The following is a 7,442-nucleotide window of genomic DNA, read 5'->3' as shown; positions in this document are numbered from 1 at the left end:
GCCGTCATAACAAAAATGATGTGATGCATCCCGGACCGGAGAATACTAAAAACATAGCTTCAATGAGAAGTTGGTTCTGCAATTTATACTATGCTCTCTTTTTCGTCGGTTTGAATCTTGCCGGTAAGAACAACAAGAACTTTGCCTATTTTATCTTACAATATCTTATTCATCATTATGCAGTTGATATAAAATTCATATACTTTTTTTAGATCTAACATTGCTTACTTTATGTAGTATTCAATTTCAATTATTGTTCGTTTGCTAATTCTTTTTACGTTGATTTACTTTCCAATTTTTTTGGCTACACTAATTCCAATAAAAATGTGTTGTCTATGGATAGGCCAGTGTTGTACATGTGCACATTGTAGGTGAAAAAGCCAGTCAGAGGGTAAAATAGTCTAGTTAAATTCCAAATTAGGCTAAGCCCCTACTTGGGGATTCGATTTAGCTTTGTTGCCATACAGTACGGGATATTTGCCCAATCGGGTGACTGTCCCCCCATCAGGGTAAAACAACCCGATCGAGTGAGTCTTACCTGAATCGGGTGAGTATTTTTCTTGCTTAAAATTGTTTTTTAAAAGGGCAAGCCGTTGGCCAAAAGGGCGATATAATTTTTGTTATAAACTTATTTTGCGCCGTTTCACTGATTAAAAAAAATTCACTATGCCGTTTCGATGCTATTGATGCTTTCTTGAGTTGGATCGACTAAATGGTGCATATTTTCAATCTAGGTTGCACATGTTGAGGCTTTAAAGCTCATTTTAGTTGTCTTATAGACATATGCTTGGAGTTGGTTTAGTAAGAAGCCAGTATAGCAAGCTATATAGAGAAAAATGTGCATATTTCTTATCATATCTGACACAAAATATATAAGAGAAATGTTGATATTTTTCACAAGGCTAGCTAGCTGTCTTAGAGCTTAAGCTGACTAGGTGCTAGGCAAGGACTAATTCTCTCCCAAGCAGTTTGGTTTGTTTATGTATTTAGCTAGCTAAAAAATTACCGCTAGTTATGACTCACTCAATCGGGTGGTCGTGAAAAATTGCCACCGATGCCAACTCACTCGATCGAGTTGTTTACTCCTGTACTGCCATAGTGATGATTGAAATTTAGCTTAATTGACGAATAGCATTTGTTTGACATAGTTAAAATTTTGCTGTGTGAAAAAAGTTTGCGGGAGAGAATGCTGAAATATGTGGAAATGACCCAACCGAGAGATAATCGCAATAAAAAAAATTAAAGAAACAAACACATTCACCATTGTTTTTGCATGAATATTTTTATATTGTAAAGTTTTAATATTTATTCTAGATTTGTAGTGCAACAAGATGGCTAAGTCCAAGAATCATACTGCACATAACCAAAGTAAGTTTCAATGTATATGTTAACTTTTGAAAGATAGGTCTTTTGTTGTGCATGTGAATTTCCAAACCTAATGTGCATTGCATTTTGTTTTACTAAAATGACACATTTAAATTTCCAAACCTAATGTGCATTGCATTTTGTTTTACTAAAATGACACATTTATTTACATCGTTGATACAAAAAGCAGATATCAGGGTTTCCACACGTCCTTAAATATAAGAAAGAACTATGCAACAGAAAATAGTTTTTCTTTTTAAAATATTTGTATTTTGTTACTGTTTCCAAAAAAGATTTGTCTTATATTTGATCCCCAAACTTAAATTTCCCTGAAATATCCTGAAATAGTGCTGCGTTAATTAGTTTGCCTTATGCTGGCCACCTTTAAATCTTCTGCTAAAAATAGAATCTGGAAAATAATCTTTTTGCATTGTTACTTGTTAAATTTTTTAATAATAAAATGAACTTTTTATGTTTCTTTTTTTTCCCTACTTTAAACTATATCATTCCTTGGAAACAAGGCTGACTTACAAAAAATTCCTTTCAAAAAATATTATGGGGAGGAAGGGGTGTTTAATATGCAACTTTAAAATTTTATAACTTATTTGTTCAGGTGTAAAAGCTCATCGAAATGGAATTCATAAACCAAAAAGGAACAAGTACCCGTCCTTAAAAGGAGTAGGTTGATTTATTGCACTTTTTTCTAAAGTTATTTATCAAAAAACTTTCTCTAGAAGATAGTTATTTTGAAAAACAGAAACTGCATTGTTTTCACATTACAAATAAACTGGTCACTGTGCTGTGAAACTGTAATGTGAAAAAATCTTTTTTCATTCGTAAGATAAATATTTAAATCTTAATCTTATGAGCAATCAAATTTAAGATGAAATGAGTTGTTCTGAGTTATAAATGCAATGTCGGCGTGACGGTTATAAGTTACACGACAATTCATGGTGTGAGCAAGGATTTAATTTCGAGAGGATAATACATAAAATCCTGCATGTCTGATATTTTGTCAGTCCGGCTCAGCTCGGCTGGTCTGAAAAATGATGTGTGAAAAATTTGGCTCAGCTTTTAAATCAGTGAATTTTGCATGCTAAATCAATTCCCTGTAGTGCATCCAGTAACTCATTTTTTATGTTTACTTTTTTTTTTTTTTTTTTTTTAGATTGATCCAAAGTTTTTACGAAACCTTCGATTTGCAAAGAAACACAACAAGAAAACACACAAATAAACTAGCATCAAATAAATGACTTTTCATTCTAACAACATTCGTCATTGTCTCAACGCGTGACTGTTTTGCTTTTGATACATTGTAATTGTGGAACGTTAACCCTGCTGAAATACTAATTTAGTATGGCCCGCGATATGTAACATGTCAGTATTTTGAAGTTGGCCAAACATTTAGGGAGTGTAGGAATAGAATTCAGAAAAATCAGAGAGTTAGAAGAGGTTTTGTTATGAGGAAAAAATAAAGTGCAATTCAAGATTTTAAAAAAACTTGACATGTATTGTGTCAGGAATAAACTAAATAGTCAAGGAAACTCCTGCCTTTTGTATCTAGAATTTTTTACAGGGTTTCCACGCCTACTAAAAATCCTTGAAAGAAATCCTAAAACTCAATGAATTTCTGAGAGAAAATAAAAAATCACCTTTGTTTCATTAATTATGTGCTCAATTGCAGTTCACAGGCACAATTGAATCGTATCGCGGCTTCTCATATTACGACTGGCTATAGTGCCTTGGAAGTACCAACAATTCCCCCAAAAAAAGTTTCATGTGATTTGATTATCGAAGAGTTTTAAACGTAGCTGTGATATGTATCACATACGGACTTCCTACTTGCATATCCTTTTTTACACAAATCACCGATAATCACCTAATTGACGGCTAACAAATTTCTTTGCCGCTGCTCTCGTCGTCAAAAAGGCAAGTAACCCTGGGGACGAGCTTGCATGGTTTTTTAAATAAAGCACTTTCTGGATAAAAAGTAAAGTATTAAGGCTGATCCCCATCGGGCGGATTTTAGTCGCTTGGGCTCTGGCGATTGGGATGTGAGCGTGCGCATAAGGTTTGTTTACGTAAAATTGCGTAACATGAACTGTTCGCTGAGAGATCGCCAAAGGAGTTGACAGTTTGAGCTTTTTCAGCGATCGTTGGCGATATTTGACGTCACAAATATTTGAGAGCCAATCAGAATCAAAATTATAAACATGCTAAAAAATGTGCTAAAATACTTTTCTGCAGAAGAATGAAAATAAAACCCATGTTTTTAAGTTAAACTTTTCTCGCTCATCTTACTTCCCTCTGGCATATGAAGATTTAACAGTCGCTTATCCACTCGGATCGCCAGAGGCCGAGCGACCAAAATTCGCCTAATGGAGATCAGCCTTTACATGACACCAACCTCTTCCTAAGGGCTCTTTTTCTGACAATCTCGAACAGCGAAAAAAATATCATACGAGGTTAGTTGTCATGCTTGCGTCGTAGAAAGAAAACATCTTCAAATAAGGCTTGCAATAAGTGAACTTCGATTCCGGAGCTTTTACATCTTCTTTCACTTCAACAATATGTCAGAAAGCAACGGAAAATCCTGGAAACGAACTGCTAACTTGGTGCTGCTAACAAATGCTCAATTGTCTGACAAGGACATTAATATAAATGAGTCTCAATAAATGACAATGTTATATAATTTAGTTGTTCTCGAAAGAACGGCGTTGCTTCACGACTTCGAGAACTCACACACAATAAAAAAGGTGGTGCCTTAAAACGTGGTTTTCTTAAAAAGAGTCTGAGTCGAGCATAACGGCAACCAAGGATCCCGACTATTGCCACGATGTTTAAAAACTTCTTTAAAATTAAGTACGAAAACATCTTTTTTTTTCAGACAAACATAGGTGTGTAGGAAAGACCACTGACCCCTTGATGGCTAGGGCCGTCGTGATAATATATTTTGACGTAATCAATTTACATAAAAACTTTTATTTTCTTTATGCAAATAAGTTCGTGTGGATTAAGGAAGGTCGTCGCTGTAAAATTGTATTTGCAGAGACTGGTTATGTTTTCTATTATATCATATATCTATACACACGAATGAATTTCCGTTAGGACAACGTTGCATCGCATGTGGTACACAGCTAATTTCCTACTAATTTTTGTTTCTTAGGAGAATTGTAATAAGTTATTAAGCTAATCTATCAAGATGAAAATAAATCGAGAGAAGCAATTTACGAACGACAAATTGTTTTAAAAAGAGAGAAACTGGTTTATTTGGTTGTATATTGCTTCTTTTTTTACTTTTTAAATATTTCTTTCATTTCACTTTACGTCTTCCATGTTGTAAACAAAGCTTCCAATCAAGTTCTCTGGGATTTATTTTTAATATTATTATTTAACTTCGGACATCGAAGCAATGATGTTTGTTTCGTAGAATCAAGGCTGAAATTGATTCTAAAGTTAAGGACTGGAGAATTTTGTCACTAAAATTCTAACCAGGCTGGTCATTATTCTTTTTTCTCTATTTATTTCTCTATTGTTCTAAACAATAGACCTATTTTTTTAACCTCAGATCCCAGTCAGATATTCTTATCCAGTATATTCTCTTTTTTAAAAAAAGAGTGTATTGTGTGGTAAATGCCGGTTTCCATACAGCTACATTTTGCGCCCAGTCGTAAAATGCGCCGCGACTTTTATCACATATACCGAACCATTACCATTTAGCGATTTTTGCTCACGTGTTTTTTGCAAAACATGGCTGATGTAAACAGACGATATTTGTTGCTGCAAAATTTGAGAGTAGTCCTCGCAATATTTTTACGGCGTAGAAATAAACAACGTTGTAAAATACGTAAGAAAAACATGTGGATGAGACGACTTTCCATAGAAAGAATAATCAAAGGACTATACAACGTTTTGCTTATGGATTTAATATCGTCAGATCACGAGTAGTCTTTTTAAGTTTGTTTACAATGTTGTTTCTTTGTGCCTCCACAGACTCATTAATGTTATTTTGTTTTTCATCTACTTCACTTGATTGATATATATTCCGTTTCTCTACATTCATTTGGCTTTGACAAAAATTTAACACAGAAACGAGATTTTGCTAGGCATATTGAAATGATCTAATTAAAAATTCTTTCGTAATTCATGTAGATTGCTACCTTTTGATTGACTGTTAAGCTAAAGCGCAAAATGTAGCTCGCAAAAAGTAGAGCCTGTTCAACTTTTTTTAAATCGCCCCAGCGCATTTTGATAATGCGCATGCGTAGATCAAAAGTCACGGCGCTTTTTACGACTGGGCGCAAAATGCAGTTGTATGGAAACCGGCCTTAAAACGCTATCCTGTTGATGGCGTAAGCCGAAGAGCTTCGTTCGGTACTTAAATTTTCAAAATTGAACTTGGCGTGTTATCCTTTTAAAATCTGATTAATGTCTAATGAGATGTTTTTTAAATTAACCGCAAAAGCCATACCGCTGTTTCAGCTGAAAAGATAATTTAGCTACTGAATGTTTTCTGTATATGATACGCCTACATGCAAAATTGATCGAGACGAAGTTTGTTTTCCTTCTCTTGTATATAAAATTTGATGATTACAGGAGAGGAAAAGATAACATGAAAGATAACACACAGTAATATTGTATATATTTGCATCAACCTCGTTCTCAGGCTTTTTGTCTCTCACCAGCGCTGCGCTTATTGGCAGTCTCGCCGTCATATGTAAAAAAGAGGCAATAGGTCCTGAGATCGAGGTTGCAATTTGATATCTTTTTCGTAACCGCCAACCTCGTTCTTAGCGCCTGTTGTTTCTTTTCTATAATCGTTAAAAAAGATACAAGATGCCCTCGTGACCAGTTTGTTCACCCACTTGACATTCAACTTCAGTTTATTTTCTCCTGATAAATCTTAAACCATTCTTTCAAGCTCGTTCCTAGGAATTTTTAATTTTCGTTATATACTGCAAAGAATCCCTGGGGTCGAGATTCAAAACTGCATGTTCAATACCTTAAAATATGTGTAAGAAGGGTAGAGGCAAAGTAAAGCAACAAACTTTGGCGACGAGGATGGGGTAGAGGGTCTAAATTGTCAATTCGTATACAGTTTATGTCTATAGAATGAAAAAAGCGTTTTTTAATAACCATTTTCTTTAATAACAAAAAACTTCTAATTATAAAAGAACAATTCTTTTTAAAATCATTAGGGATGGATACTAACGTCGCCATCGAAACTAAGGAATACCTTTTAAAGTATCGACTAAGGACTTATTGATGTGTGGTACGATCTTTTAAGTGGTTATTTTAGTACAATTGTCAATGAAATCAATATCTTCTTTAATCTTCCTCAATGAGATAAAGTTAAATACAAAAATAAATCTAAGTTTAATTGAATGAAATATGGATTAAATGTTCGACTATAGCCTTTTTATAATTTTTTCTTCTATTATATAGGTACTAAATATTTAATTCTCGTACAAATTGGGATTCAATTAATTTGTCTTCGTGTCAACTCTTGACCTTTGAGCTTCATGTGTTACGCGCTAACCATACTCTTTATTAAACCAAGGACTTGCGAGTAATTTATTTTCAAAGCGTGTACTAATTAGCGCGAATTAACGGATTACATTCCCGTATCGTATCGTATCGTATTAAATCAATTTGAACCACATAACTGAAAAAATAAAAAAATAAAACGCGGGAATAATAAAAATATAAAATATAAAAGAGTATAACGGCGAAAAAACAATGGTGATGAAAATTTACCAAAAAAAATATGGGTGTGCCAAAAACGGCAGCAGGTAAAATTAAAGCTCTTTATTTACGCGAGAAGACAAGTTAATGTGTTTTCAACGCGAATTCCTTCAATTCAGTACTAACCCATTCAATGAAATATCTTTCTCAATCTCATGGAATACACACAAGGTCTGGATATGGAGGAAGGAAAACCTAACGACCGGACGCTGGGTCATGGAGTTTAGCTAAGTACAGGGCACTTAAATATTTATAAACATCCAGCCGGTATCAAATTACCCTGTACTTAGACGCTCAGTGTAGAACGAACGATCAAAACAAAATCATCTTTT

The sequence above is a fragment of the Hydractinia symbiolongicarpus genome, chromosome 14 (assembly GCF_029227915.1).
Source record: "Hydractinia symbiolongicarpus strain clone_291-10 chromosome 14, HSymV2.1, whole genome shotgun sequence".
NCBI lineage: Eukaryota > Metazoa > Cnidaria > Hydrozoa > Anthoathecata > Hydractiniidae > Hydractinia > Hydractinia symbiolongicarpus.
Note: the sequence above shows the minus strand (reverse complement) of the source record.